The sequence below is a fragment of the Euprymna scolopes genome, chromosome 17 (assembly GCF_053919585.1).
Source record: "Euprymna scolopes isolate OS-2025 chromosome 17, ASM5391958v1, whole genome shotgun sequence".
Taxonomy (NCBI): domain Eukaryota; kingdom Metazoa; phylum Mollusca; class Cephalopoda; order Sepiida; family Sepiolidae; genus Euprymna; species Euprymna scolopes.
Genome location: NC_136498.1, coordinates 108,377,539 through 108,390,575, shown reverse-complemented (window position 1 = coordinate 108,390,575; position 13,037 = coordinate 108,377,539). Strand labels below are relative to the sequence as shown.

Sequence of the window (13,037 nt, the reverse complement as noted above, 5' to 3'; positions counted from 1 at the left end):
TGGTTGGGATAGAACGCACACTTCTGTTCGGGATCCTATTTGTTATTTGCCAAAACTGGTGGGAACCAAGCCGCTGATCAGCTACCTTGGATTTAACAGACTGGGCATATAGCTCTCTTGCATTTTTTATTACTCTTTTACAGTGGTTGCTGGCAGTCCTGAAAGCAGCTTTAGTCTCAGTGCATCTATTACGTTGGTAGCTATGGAAAAAGTGATTTCTGTGCGCGATAGCAGCAGGACATTCTGGGGAGAACCATGGCTGGCTGTTAGGTTTTTGTTGGAATTTTATAGATGGTATGAAACGGTCTATACCTACAATTAACCATTCGGTCAGATCTGATACTATAGAGGACACTTCCTTTTTAAATATGGAGTGCAGAGGTAAATCAGATATGAATGTACGGAAGCTGATTCAATGTTTGTTGTGAATGAGGAATTCCCCGAGCCTTTCTTTCTAAGAAGTACAACCCGGCAAAAAGAATATCCGGTTGTGATGAGGTGAACTTCTTTGAACTTTGTATACATGGCCACCGTATGCGTGTATATTGAAGGAAAGTAATTTTGGAATAATTTCAAAGTCTTTAAATTGACCAAAAAGGCGCATGTGCTGTCTATCATGAACTTTGTGAGTACGTTCCTTAAAATTTATTGAATCTATTGAGAGCGTGATTAGGAAGTACTCTTATTTCAATTCTTGAATCACTATTCGTTTATTGATATGGCTTTTTCAATATGAGAACCAGCGCGTGTTTTTGTACTGTGGAAAAGTTTCCGACTCAAACTAAAGTTCCTTTAGGTGCAATCCGAAATATGGTGTTACAACAATGGTTATGTTGCGACCCTTTGCTGAAGGAAATTGATAACCTTCAAGGTTTCTTATTACTTAAAGAAAGGTGATCCGTTTCACTAGGTAAGATCTTCAGACGCAAACAATCAAAAACAACAACAACAACAGCAAAAATTGGCGCCAAAAAAACACTTGTTGTTACTCAGGTGACACCTTAAGTACACTCATCCGACCAACGAGAATGTTAGCTCTATAACAACAATTTTCTACAGTAAGGCAATCATTGGGTAGACTTCTCTTCCCTCAGAAACGAACGTCAGCTCTGACTTGTTTTTAGTCCAGAGTAGGTCATGATTTAGGCAAGAGTAGGACCATTGTTTAGGCTTCTAGGGTTTGTTTTACTGTACACATAGATTAAAAAAATTGTCAAAAAACAAATATATAACAAATAAATGTTATCAAAGGCAAGATAAGTTACTTTTCTACCAAACTGGATATATTTTTCGTATCTTTATTCAATGTAATATGTTTATTCAGCTCGAAAAGCATACAGTGTTTACCAATGTATAGGAAAATTCAAAATGGCGCCCGAACACGGTAAGTTTGAGAAAAGGTGTTATAAATAATAAACTAAACAAAATACTGTTAGAAATTCGCTCAATATATGTTACCATGACATAAGTTGACATATATTCGGTGGTTTTTTAATAGTATTTTGTCTAATTTATTATTTATAACACCTTTTCCCAAACTTAACCTGTTAAAGAGAGAGTCGGGCGCCATTTTGAATTTTCCAATACATCGGTAAACACTGCATGTTTTTCGAGCTGAATAAACATGTTACATTGAATAAAAACACAAAAAATATATCCAGTTTGGTAGAAAAGTAACTTATCTTGCCTTTGATAACATTTATTTGTAATATATTTGTTTTTTGACAACTTTTTTGTATCTATGTGTACAGTAATACAAACCTGGCTTCTATGTTCATAACCTAGCTAGTGTGTGATAGAGATCATTAGGCCTCGTTTTAAGTTTGTCCTCGTTTTTTTTTTTTTTGTTCTTTTTTAAGCCCCATTCCCCTCCCTAATTAGGTGACACATCGCTTGATTCGCCAGATATGTGGGTTCCTTTTTGAAGTTTTCGTAAGAGGTGTTTAAAATAAAGTGTTCGGACCCGCATCACCCTTTCGACTGGCGCATCTGCCACAGTTTAGCAACGGGTGGCTCTTTTGTCACTAACATTGTAAATATTTCATCTTTATTTTGTACATAAAATTTTTACTTTCCCAAATCCCCCCCCCCCCTTTTCTTATGGGTTTTAATTAATTTATCATGGTATGATGTTCTTATGGTGAATGACGAAGGATTTATACGCTGATGGATGTATAGTATGAATGTGGTATTGTGGTGGAAGTAGAGTGAAAGTAGGAACTAGTTAGGTTAGATTAATTAGCATTAGACAGCAAAGATTGTCCTTTCTCCTCCCCCCCATGTTCGGCCTCGTGCATAATTTTTCTATTTTCTACTGTTGTAAAATTTCAAAAATAAATTACTTCTCTTCTCTCTCAAGGACTGCAGGCAAGTCTCTTTCAGTAATTTCCCACGGTACTGTGGAGTATATGGCTAGAAAAGAAAAAAAAAAAAAAAAAAAGAAACGTACCGGGCGTATCTCCATCGCTCTTTGGGAAAAAAGAAGGAAAGGGTCGCCAGCGCATTTGTATATGCGAAGGGCATCTTGGGAAGGCAGAGCATGATGGAAGAAGCTATTTTTTTTCCTGTCTCTTCCTTTTTTTTCTAGATAGGAGGATATAAAAGCAGGGAAAAATTCCCTGGGGCAGGAGAGAGAAAAGAGTCGTGAACATCTTCTCTTGAAAAGAATTTTGTATTGCTGACGTTCGGATTGTGCGGTGTGACATTGGTGGCAAGAGGCCAGGTGTGGTCGATTGGAAAAGAAGAGGGCAGAAATGTGCTGTTGTCGAGAGAGTGACTCACTCCTTCCCGAACCCCAGAACCGAATCCTGATTATAACCCAATATCTTGTTACCTGGCGTTTTTTGTTTCTGAATTTTAATGCCTGCAGAGGGAAAAATTTGCAACTTTTTGTAAATAAAATCTCTTCTTCGTTTTTAAAACAAGACCTTTCTATTTTATTCTTTACCCCCCCTTTTTTATTTCATCCTTTTATTTTTTCTGCAGACTAGTAGTTTCGCATCAAATTTATTTGAAAGAGGATACATTTCCGACACTACATATTCTACCATTAAGGCGCAAAAATTATAGTAGAAAGGCCTTAGATATATATATATATATATATATTATTCCTTAATTGGAATTCATTTTTGAGATGAGCATTATATATATTAATTTATTTTTATTTCGGACTACTAGTCTCATCTTTATTAGTTGTTTTTCTGAAGATAGCGGTTTCAATCCCACCCAAAGCGTGCCAGAGGGTAATTGGCCAAAAATGTGGTGAGACGACAACAACTACGGATGGCAGTGATGGCTGAGAATGCAGTTAGGAGATTCGAAGTTCCTATTCGTCGCGGTTACCACCTGACGAAGGCCAGAGGAATTAGTTGGCCGAAACGTTGTGAATAAACAATCCAATAAAAGATGAAAAACAACAACTAATAAAGATGAGACTAGTAGTCCGAAATAAAAATAAATTAATAAAGGCCTTAGAGAGATTAAAACTCTCAACCTCTGGTTTACTAGACTGGCGTTGTGTCTCTGGCCTTAGTCTATAATAATAATAAGGAGAAGGATATTTATTTTCTAAAAAGATGCATCAGCCAGAATTTTGTACGTAAATAAAATTCCTACCTTTTTGTTTATTAATTGTTGATTTTTTTAAAAAGATCCGAAGTAAAGACCACGTGATGTGATGACGATAGTGTGTTTGGGGATAGTCACATCAATATATAATATGAATTGTGTACAGAGATTACAACGAAGGTAGAAAATAAAGGAATATATAAACAAATGTGCATGTATAATAAAATAGAAATAAATGAAATATCAAAATGTCTTTCATAAGTATCGATAATCGATAATTGAAAAAAATCCAATGAAAAAAAGAACAGGCGATTTTGACCAAAGTTAACACCTTACATAGAGCCTAACATCACAGTAAAAAGAAAAAAGTCTATCGCGATGGGCTACAAATGTCATAAGCCGCTAAAGTGACGAAAAGGGAGATAAGTATGTTCCCTGTATTCGCAATCTTCAAGGTGTTCACATCTGGAGAAAATGCAATTTCCCCCCAATTTTCTCTAAAAATTACTTTTAACTATAAAGTATTTTCTACTCGATGAATTTTATTTTTTATTTTTAGATATATTAATATTTTCGATATCACAATTATGTAATGACTTGTTCTTGCTTAAAGCCACATATTTCTTTTTTTAAGTTAATCTGTCGACTCTATCCTAACAAGCGTATAAATTCATATTATTTGATAATCGTAATTGTCATCCGTGGATATTTCTTTTGCTATTTTTCCACGGGAGGTGTATATATAAAGGTACTAGTGCAGAGAGTGATCCAGACGTAAGTAATAACGTCACTTTTTAAAAAGCCGTTCTTAACATGGGGAAGAGAGGGGAGGGTGTTTTGTATCTATTCTGTACTTCAACCTTACAATTGAATAAAAAAAAACATATCATAAAACTTTAATTAAACTTGGAGATACGATTTAAAAAATAGCGCGGATCACTCTCTGCACTAGCGCCAAAATTCAAATAAAAACAGAAATAAAAATAAAATAAACACAGAAAAGCAAACCTAAAAAAAAAACAAACAAACAAAAAAAACGGGATAACTGCTTCCATTGTTTGAGAAGGGACATTCCTCACCTGACACCGCTTGCAGCATGGTCTTTACTTCGGATCTTTAAAAAAAAATCAACAATTAATAAACAAAAAGGTAGGAATTTTATTTACGTACAAAATTCTGGCTGATGCATCTTTTTAGAAAATAAACATTATTCGTATTATTATCATAGAACTTCGTTATAATTATTTAATTGGTGCAAAAATGTTGCTTTCATTTGAAATCACGATGGCCAGCAAAGATTACAATACATAATACAACTTTTTATATCTCGATAACTACTTATTTCTGCAAAATTTCAATGCGATTTCCGTATTCAGCATGGCCGAAAACTTTTAAAAGTCGTCATTTAAAAGAAAATTGTGGAGGTAAAAAAATACCAAAAATTTGTTTTTTAAGTTTACAAGTAGTAAACAAAATTATTACGGTACTAACGATGACCTTAATTTTACAATCATTTTTGTTTTAAAGATTAAATTCCAGTAATTATTCTCCGTTTATTTGAGAATATTTTGGTACTTATGCTCTTATATCACCATGCTAAATTAATAACGTTATTATTTAGAAAGCCATTCTTAACAGGGGCAGGGAGTTTTGTAGTTAAAACTCTTATCCAAAAATGAATAAATAATAAAAAAGCACTTATACAGTTTAATTAAGACATTAAAAAAATGACAATATCGAAAAAAAAAAAAGGTTATATTGTACGTATCTGTTTTGGACTGAAGATCTCGGAAAAAAAATTTCATTTAATTTGATAGAGTTTTTTTTTTTTTTCTTTGGGGAGTATACAGTACTTGTGCAGTTTAATCAAGACATTAAAAAATGACAATATCGAAAAAAAAGGTTATATTGTACGTATCTGTTTTGGACTGAAGATCTCCGAAAAAAAAGTCATTTAATTTGGTCGAGTAGTTTTTATTTCACAGCAGAAAAGCACGTTTTTATGAGAGCGTGTTGAAGTCAGCCATCTTGTTTTTTTTGTTTTTTTTTTTTAAATTTTGTTTGACTTTTATAAACACAACGGGGAGATAACTTCATGTAAAGCGCCGATATTCCCTCCCCATCTTTAATTCTAGCTTTTCTTCCTAAAAATCGAACCTTTTGTTTGGTATCATAAATTGTTTTTTCGTTGTAAAAAAACAAAACAAAATAAACTACTTGATGAAATCAAGTGAAATTTTTTTTCATAGAACTTCGTTCCGTAAAGGATACGTGCAATATAACCTTTTTTTGATATTTTCATTTTTTTAATGTCTTGACTAAACTATAAAATTATACATAAATCTTAAAGTATACAAATATATATAAAAAAAAAAACAACGTTGAAAGATTCTGCACAAGATAAAGTGTTCTTTTTTTTTCTCTCTCTTAAATAAGGATAGTATTCTTTTCGTAAACTGCTTCAGTAATTTCCGGGACTCTGCTAAAGTATTTGTGCAATCATTTTCTTCAGTAATCATTGTTCTACTGATTATTTAGCGTCTCAAATTATACCTTGCGAAATGTGCTTATTTTTGCTATGTTTTGTGAGAAAATAAAAATAAAAATAAAAATAAAAAAAGAAGATTGCTTACTTGGTGGCGCCGGCCTCGAGGGCGGAATTCTAATCTGAGTGGTTGAGAGGACGAGTCTTTTATAAACTTGGAGGAGTAGGGGGAGGCACAATTCTTCTGTATAAAAGAATTGTGTCTCTGACTAGTAAAAGTTCTGTTAATGACTTACTGGTGAACGGTTGGCACAACTTAGTTACTCGCTGCTCGCCGTACTACAATACTTGTTACTCGACCCAGTAGGGGGGGGGTCGCATAGGGCATCCTTTGCAACCCCTCGGAGCTTACGCTATCACCGGGTAATCTACTTTACCCTCTAAATAGTTTTTTATCCACATCTTGCAAAGGATTTGCTGCTTACTCTTTCGTCGGTTAACTACTGTCATGAACGTCACGAAAGAGCAGCTCCTACGCAGAAGGGAGTCATTGAAGATTCAGGGATGACTGAAGATGTGTCGTGATGGAGTTAGGCCATCGGCGTACTCATTCTTAAGGACGGAGATTCGACAATTCATTGTCGAGTTAGACTTGTATCACACAGCTGGAGTTAGCCTCCTTTGATGAGAGTACACCTGCCGAGATTGAGGGTGCTTGGCTGCCTCAACTGAAGGATTATTATAAAGACTTGGGCGATTTGGATCAAGAATACCGACAGCCAGAGCCCAGCCCTTACTCGGAATCTGCCTTTGAGTTCTCAAGGGCTTCTGCAACTACCGGGAGAGGTTCTTCCTTCATTGTTAAACCCCCACGTATACAGATCACAGGGCCTACATTTAGCGGACAGGAAATGGAGTCCGACCGCATGAGTTTCAGAAACTTCTTGACTAGGTTTGAGAACTGCGTGATCGGCATGGCCAATGATGCCGAGAGGTTGAACTTCTTGAAATGTTCACTCTCAGACAGAGCCTTGAGGCTGGTAAATCACCTGAGTTGCACTGACACCAATTACCAGTAAGCCATGGCTATACTGAAGAGGGAGTATCTGGACCTGGATGAAATCATTGACCAAATATTCCAGGATATTCTGGACTATGTACCAAAGAAAGGTGGAGCCCTTTTTGAGTTGGGGGACTTCGTTTCCAGGACGGCATCGCTGTTGGAAGAGCTGGGGAATTCCTTTTCGTGTGACTTTTCTGTGGACGATTCTGGCGGAGCCAGACTGATGGCTAAGATTCTATTTAGGAAATTTCCTCTCGAACTGAAAGGGGAGATAATAGCGCTAACAAATAGACGGGTGCCGCCTTTGTCCTCCATATTGAGACTAACTGGAGAAGCAATAAAGAGATTGCAGATTAAGGGCGGTGTCTCCACTGCAGTTACATCAACAGTAAGACAGAATACGTCTCAAAAGTTTGGTAGGGGGAACACTATTACTCCTTCTTTTCATGTGGATGTGAACAATGCAACTTCAACCGGGTATTCCCGCACGTTGCCACCCATTCTCTCAGTTACATTCTCTTGTGGACCAAAGACAGTGTCAGTGAATTGCCTACTGGACACAGGTAGCGGGCGGACATATGTGGCGGCAGATGTACTGAGAACTTTGTGCCCAATCAAAACCCTTGGTGTCAATTGTCAGCTAAGATTGTCTACCTTTCTAAGTGAGTGTCAGCGTGGGTTCACAGAGGTAGTCCTGGGAGTTGACTTGGGTTCTGGAAGGACTGTAACATCTCCTGTCTTGGTAGCCGATGGTATGGGCTTGTCGGTTTGAGTGGCCAACCTGGAATCTCTATTGCGTGTCTTTCAGGATGCGAAATATGCTTTGGCCGGCCAGTTTGAGATCGGAAGGGATTTAATACCGATCAAGGGAATAATTGGGTTAGACCTGATTGAACACCTGGACTCATTGAAGCTGATCCCGTGTTTGAGTGGATGGGCCTTTGCAACCCCGCCTGGATTGGTCCCGTTCGGAGCAGTGGACTCTTTTTTCGTGGAAGATAAGCTCCTCTCCGAGGTTACTCACCTCTCGTTTAATTCGGTGATGGAACATACCCCCCAGGTCGATGCATCACATTTATGTTTTGTCCTTGAAACACAATCAACATACCTGGATCCCATGGCGGAGTGCTTTCCTGACAGTATGGTACAAAGAGGACTAGAACAAATGTTTACGTTGGAATCCCAGTCAGGAGGACTTTTCTGATTACGATAAAGTGCAGATAAAGCGATTTGAGGAAACGGTAGAGCTTCGGGATGGAAGCTATTATGTGGAGCTCTCCTGGCATCACGATAGATTAGCCAGAGTCCCCTCTAATCATGCAACTTCCTTGCATGTTTTAGACCGGGTGGCAGCAAACTTGACTAAAAGAAAAATATATGATGAATATTTGGAGGTGTTTCGTCAGCAACAGGAGGACGGTATAATTGAAGAGATTTTTGTCTCCCCTCAGGAGTTCGACAAATATGTGTGGATACCACATAGACCAGTTTTCAAGTCGGACCCTACGGCAACTACCAGGATCAGACCAGTGTTCAACTGTAGTTTGAAGACAGGAGATGGATTATCACTGAACGAAGCAGCATATTCTGGCATTAACTTAACAGGGGACATCTTAAAGTTGTTGCTGGCCTTTAGAGCCAACAATTATGTGCTACTAGCAGACATTCGCCGAGCCTTCCTAATGATTAGGCTTAAGCTGGAGGCGGATAGGAACCGGTTTTGCTTTTTTCTTAAACAAGGAGATTGTTTGCGCTGCTTCCGCTATACCACCTTGATATTCGGATTTACCTCAAGCCCATTTGTGTTGGGGTGCATCTTAAAATTGCATGCGGCAAAATACCCTCAGGATGCTTGCCGCAGAATGATGGAGGACCGGTTTTATGTGGATAACCTTGTGGCATCCGTGGCAGACGCGAGTGAGCTTACTACATTGTATTCCCTTGCTAGAGAGCGTTTGCTGGAAGGGGGCTTTATTATCTAGTCATGCAACTCAAATAGTCAGGCGCTCCGCATTAGGATGAAGGAGGATGGTACTCTAAGTATCCATGAAGAGGAGTGGGAGAGAGTACTGGGCTACCGATACTCCCCACATTCGGAGGAGTTGTATGTCGCTCCGGTAAAGTGCAATCCTGACGTGACAATTAAGAGAGGTGTTCTTTCAGAGTCAGCTAAGGTCTTCGATCCGTTGTCCCTATGTCTCCCGGTTACTATCCGCAGTAGAGTGCTAATCAGGTCCATGTGGAAGAATGGTGCAGGTTGGGATGATCCACTCCAGCCAGCAATCTTGAGCGATTGGAGAGAACTAGCCAGGGACCTTTCAGGGTTGAGTGATTTCCGATTTGACCCTGTTTGAGTGAGATATGCCAGCGAATGACCCGCAGTTCAGCGAATTGTTCTTTGATCCATGATCAAGAGTACACTTCCGCCATACCTTTTCAGAGGTTTTCCTCATTCTCTCGTTTACTGACTGTTACTGCCTTGGTGTTTAAGTTCCTAGCCATCCGATTTAATCGACAATGGGACTACAACTCTAAGGCAGCGATCTACCTTATGAAGACAGTGCAACGGCAAGAATTTCCCATGGAAGTGGAGTACCTAAAGGAGCCGAGTGGTAAACCCATGCCAGTTAGGGTTCATGCTCTGGATCTTTTTCTGGACCCTGACGGTTTGATTCGATCTCGGGGGAAGAATCAACCAATCTTCCCACTTTGGTTATGAAGTTAAAAACCCCATTCTGATAGGGAAACATCATCCTGTTACCAGACTCATCATTTTAGATTGTAACGAAAGGTGTTGCCACCTTGGAACTGGGTCAACTCTAGCGGAGTTGAGGCGAAGCGGTTATTGGGTCCCGCAGGGTTGACAAGCTGTGAATAAGGTACTGGCTGTTTGTGCCAGATGTAAACGTTATAATTCAACGCCAGTGATGCCGAATGCTGCTGCTGCCCTGCCGTCGCACTGTACCGATTTCAGAGTCCTCTATCAACACACTGGGATTGATTTTACTGGCCATCTTTGGGTGAGTGACGGGAAACGAGATACGAAAATGTACTTGCTCCTGTTCACTTGCTTGAATATCAGAGCAATACACATTGAAGTAGTTCCCGACATGAGCGTACCCTCTTTCTTCCAGGCACTGGTTTGATTTACTAACCGATATGGCGTTCCCGAAACCCTGTATAGTGACAACGCGAAAACGTTTATCGGAAGTGGAAAGATTTTCGACCGTCTCTCTCTTTTTACGGACTATCAAAGAAAATACGGTCCTTGTAAGTTAAAACTTAAAACCATTCCCTTGTTCTCTCCTTGGTATGGAGGAACATGGGAGCGATGTATCAAGACCATGAAGAACTGCCTATTTAAGATTCTTGGCAGGGGTAGATTGGATTACTTTACCCTTCTGACAGTGTTATCGGATATTAAGAGGTCTGTTAATAACCGGCCTCTTACTTACCAGGTGTCAGCCGACAGAAATGCTACTCCAATTACCCCTAATATGTTCCTTAAGCCCAATCAGAGCCCCGGGCTATTGATACGACTGGATAGAGAGGATAGAACAACCTTGTTGCCTCCCAGCAGGGAGAGGCTAATTCAAACCTTGGAACTTAGGGACCAATGTCTGACAGATTTCCACAAACTATGGTATGAGGAGTACCTGCTAGAGCTGGGAAGGAAGATTCCTGGTCGATCCCGACTCAGTACAAGAACCCGCCTCCAGAAGGATGATGTTGTGCTGATTAAGAGTCCTTTGAAACCCAGACCGTTTTGGGTCTTAGGAACTATTACTGAACTGATTCCAGGCCATGATGGTGTCGTTAGAGCAGCACGTGTTCAAAAAGGGGAGGGCTTGGAGGAAGTACATTCCCTGAAACATCTGTACCCCTTAGAGCTTTCTAGGACTCCTGAAGGACCTCCTGTTGCGGAGGGAGGGGAGACGTTGGGTTCACCCCCTAGTGTTGAGGAGCAGGTCTGGTTGTGTCCCCTGTGCAGCTCTCCGCAGCAGAATCAGAATATGATCGGGTGTGACTCGTGCGACGATTGGTACCATTTCCGATGTGTCGGTATCGACTCAGAACCTCTCAACAGGCAAAAGTGGTATTGCCCAGAATGCGCGCCCCTGAAAAAACGACGGGGTAGACCTAGCCTGCTGCCTGCTTGATTGATATCTGGACTGATCGACTATTGCTATATTGTACTAACAGTTGTTTTTTGATTAAGTATTTTGGTGGTCTGTCATTTTGATGTAACTTTTTTCTTTTTCTTTTCTCTCTTCTACCTTTTGTTTTTTTTCTCGTTTTTGTCGAGAGTGTGTGAGAAAATAAAAATAAAAAAAGAAGATTGCTTACTTGGTGGCGCCGGCCTCGAGGGCGGAATTCTAATCTGAGTGGTTGAGAGGACGAGTCTTTTATAGACTTGGAGGAGTAGGGGGAGGCACAATTCTTCTGTTATAAAAGAATTGTGTCTCTGACTAGTACCAGTTCTGTTAATGACTTACTGGTGAACGGTTGGCACAACTTAGTTACTCGCTGCTCGCCGTACTACAATACTTGTTACTCGACCCAGTAGGGGGGGTCGCATAGGGCATCCTTTGCAACCCCTCGGAGCTTACGATATCACCGGGTAATCTACTTTACCCTCTAAATAGTTGTTTTTCCCACAGTTTATGCGCTTATCTCCCTTAGACCAGAGTTTTTGTTACCATAAGCGCCGTAATTCTGTACTTTCGCCTAATAATTAAATTTAAAAAAAAAAAGAGGTGCTTGTTAAGATAGAGTCGACAGGTGTTTTTTTTTTTTTAAAACGTTGTTTTAAGCAAAAACATTACTTGTCATGTCGAAAATAATATATTAAAAAAACTACGAAAATTCATTGAGTAGAAAGTTATGGTAACTTTTACGACGTGCCCCAACGTATTATAAACATTCCAACCTCCCCATGTTAAGAACGGCTTTCGGAATAAAAAAACCCTCAACCTCGAAAGCCGTTCTTAATAAGGGGTGGTTGATGATGTTTATACTACGCTAGGGCAGGTTGTAAAAAAAAAAAAAAAATATGGCGGGTTTGTATTACTGTACAGATTCGAAAAAGTTGTCAAAAAACAAATTTATAACAAATAAATGTTATCAAAGGCAAGATAAGTTACTTTTCTACCTAACTGGATATGTTTTTAGTTTTTTTTTTAATTTAATGTAACATGTTTATTAAGCTCGAAAAACATACAATGTTTACCGATGTATTGTAAATTAAAAATGGCGCCTGACTCCCTCTTTGATACGGTAAGTTTGGGAAAAGGAGTTAACTCCCCCCCCCCAAAAAACAAAAAAACTAGACAAAATACTGTTAGAAACTCGCTCAATATATGTTATCGTGACATAAGATGACATGTTCGGTAGGTTTTTAACAGTGTTTTGCCTAGGTTTTTTTTTTTTATTTTTAACTCCTTTTCCCAAACTTACCGTGTCAAAGAGAGAGAAAGAGAGAGTCGGGCACCATTTTTAACTTTCCAATACATCGGTAAACATTGTATGTTTTTCGAGCCGAATAAACATGTTACATTAAATAAAAATACTAAAAAAATATCTAGTTAGGTAGAAAAGTAACTTATCTTCCTTTTGATAACATTTATTTGTTATATATTTGTTTTTTGACAACTTTTTCGAATCTGTGTATAGTAATACAAACCCAATCATTAAAACAAAAACAGTTCTCGTTGAGTAGTTTTTTTTTATTTAAGAAAATAAAAGGTACTCATGCACTTATTGATCCGTGTTGAAATAAAAACGTTATTTAGAAAGCCATTCTTAACATGAGAACGGAAGGATGTTGTGTACCTATTCTGCATTTTCACCTACCAATTTAATAAAAACAGATACCGTAAAACTTTAATTAAACATGAAAATACTATTTAAAAAAAAATAGCG

General features: G+C 38.6%; 1 protein-coding gene across 1 annotated transcript in view; it reads left to right on the top strand.

Annotated features, from left to right (window-relative positions):
* Positions 1-4,566: 4,566 nt before the first annotated feature.
* The window catches only part of LOC145296866 (zinc-regulated GTPase metalloprotein activator 1-like), a 269,322-nt gene continuing 260,851 nt past the window's right edge, over positions 4,567-13,037 (top strand). Inside the window, exon 1 of the mRNA XM_080143000.1 lies at positions 4,567-4,716. The gene's annotated coding sequence lies outside the window, so the exon portion shown is untranslated. The remainder of the gene's footprint in view (positions 4,717-13,037) is intronic.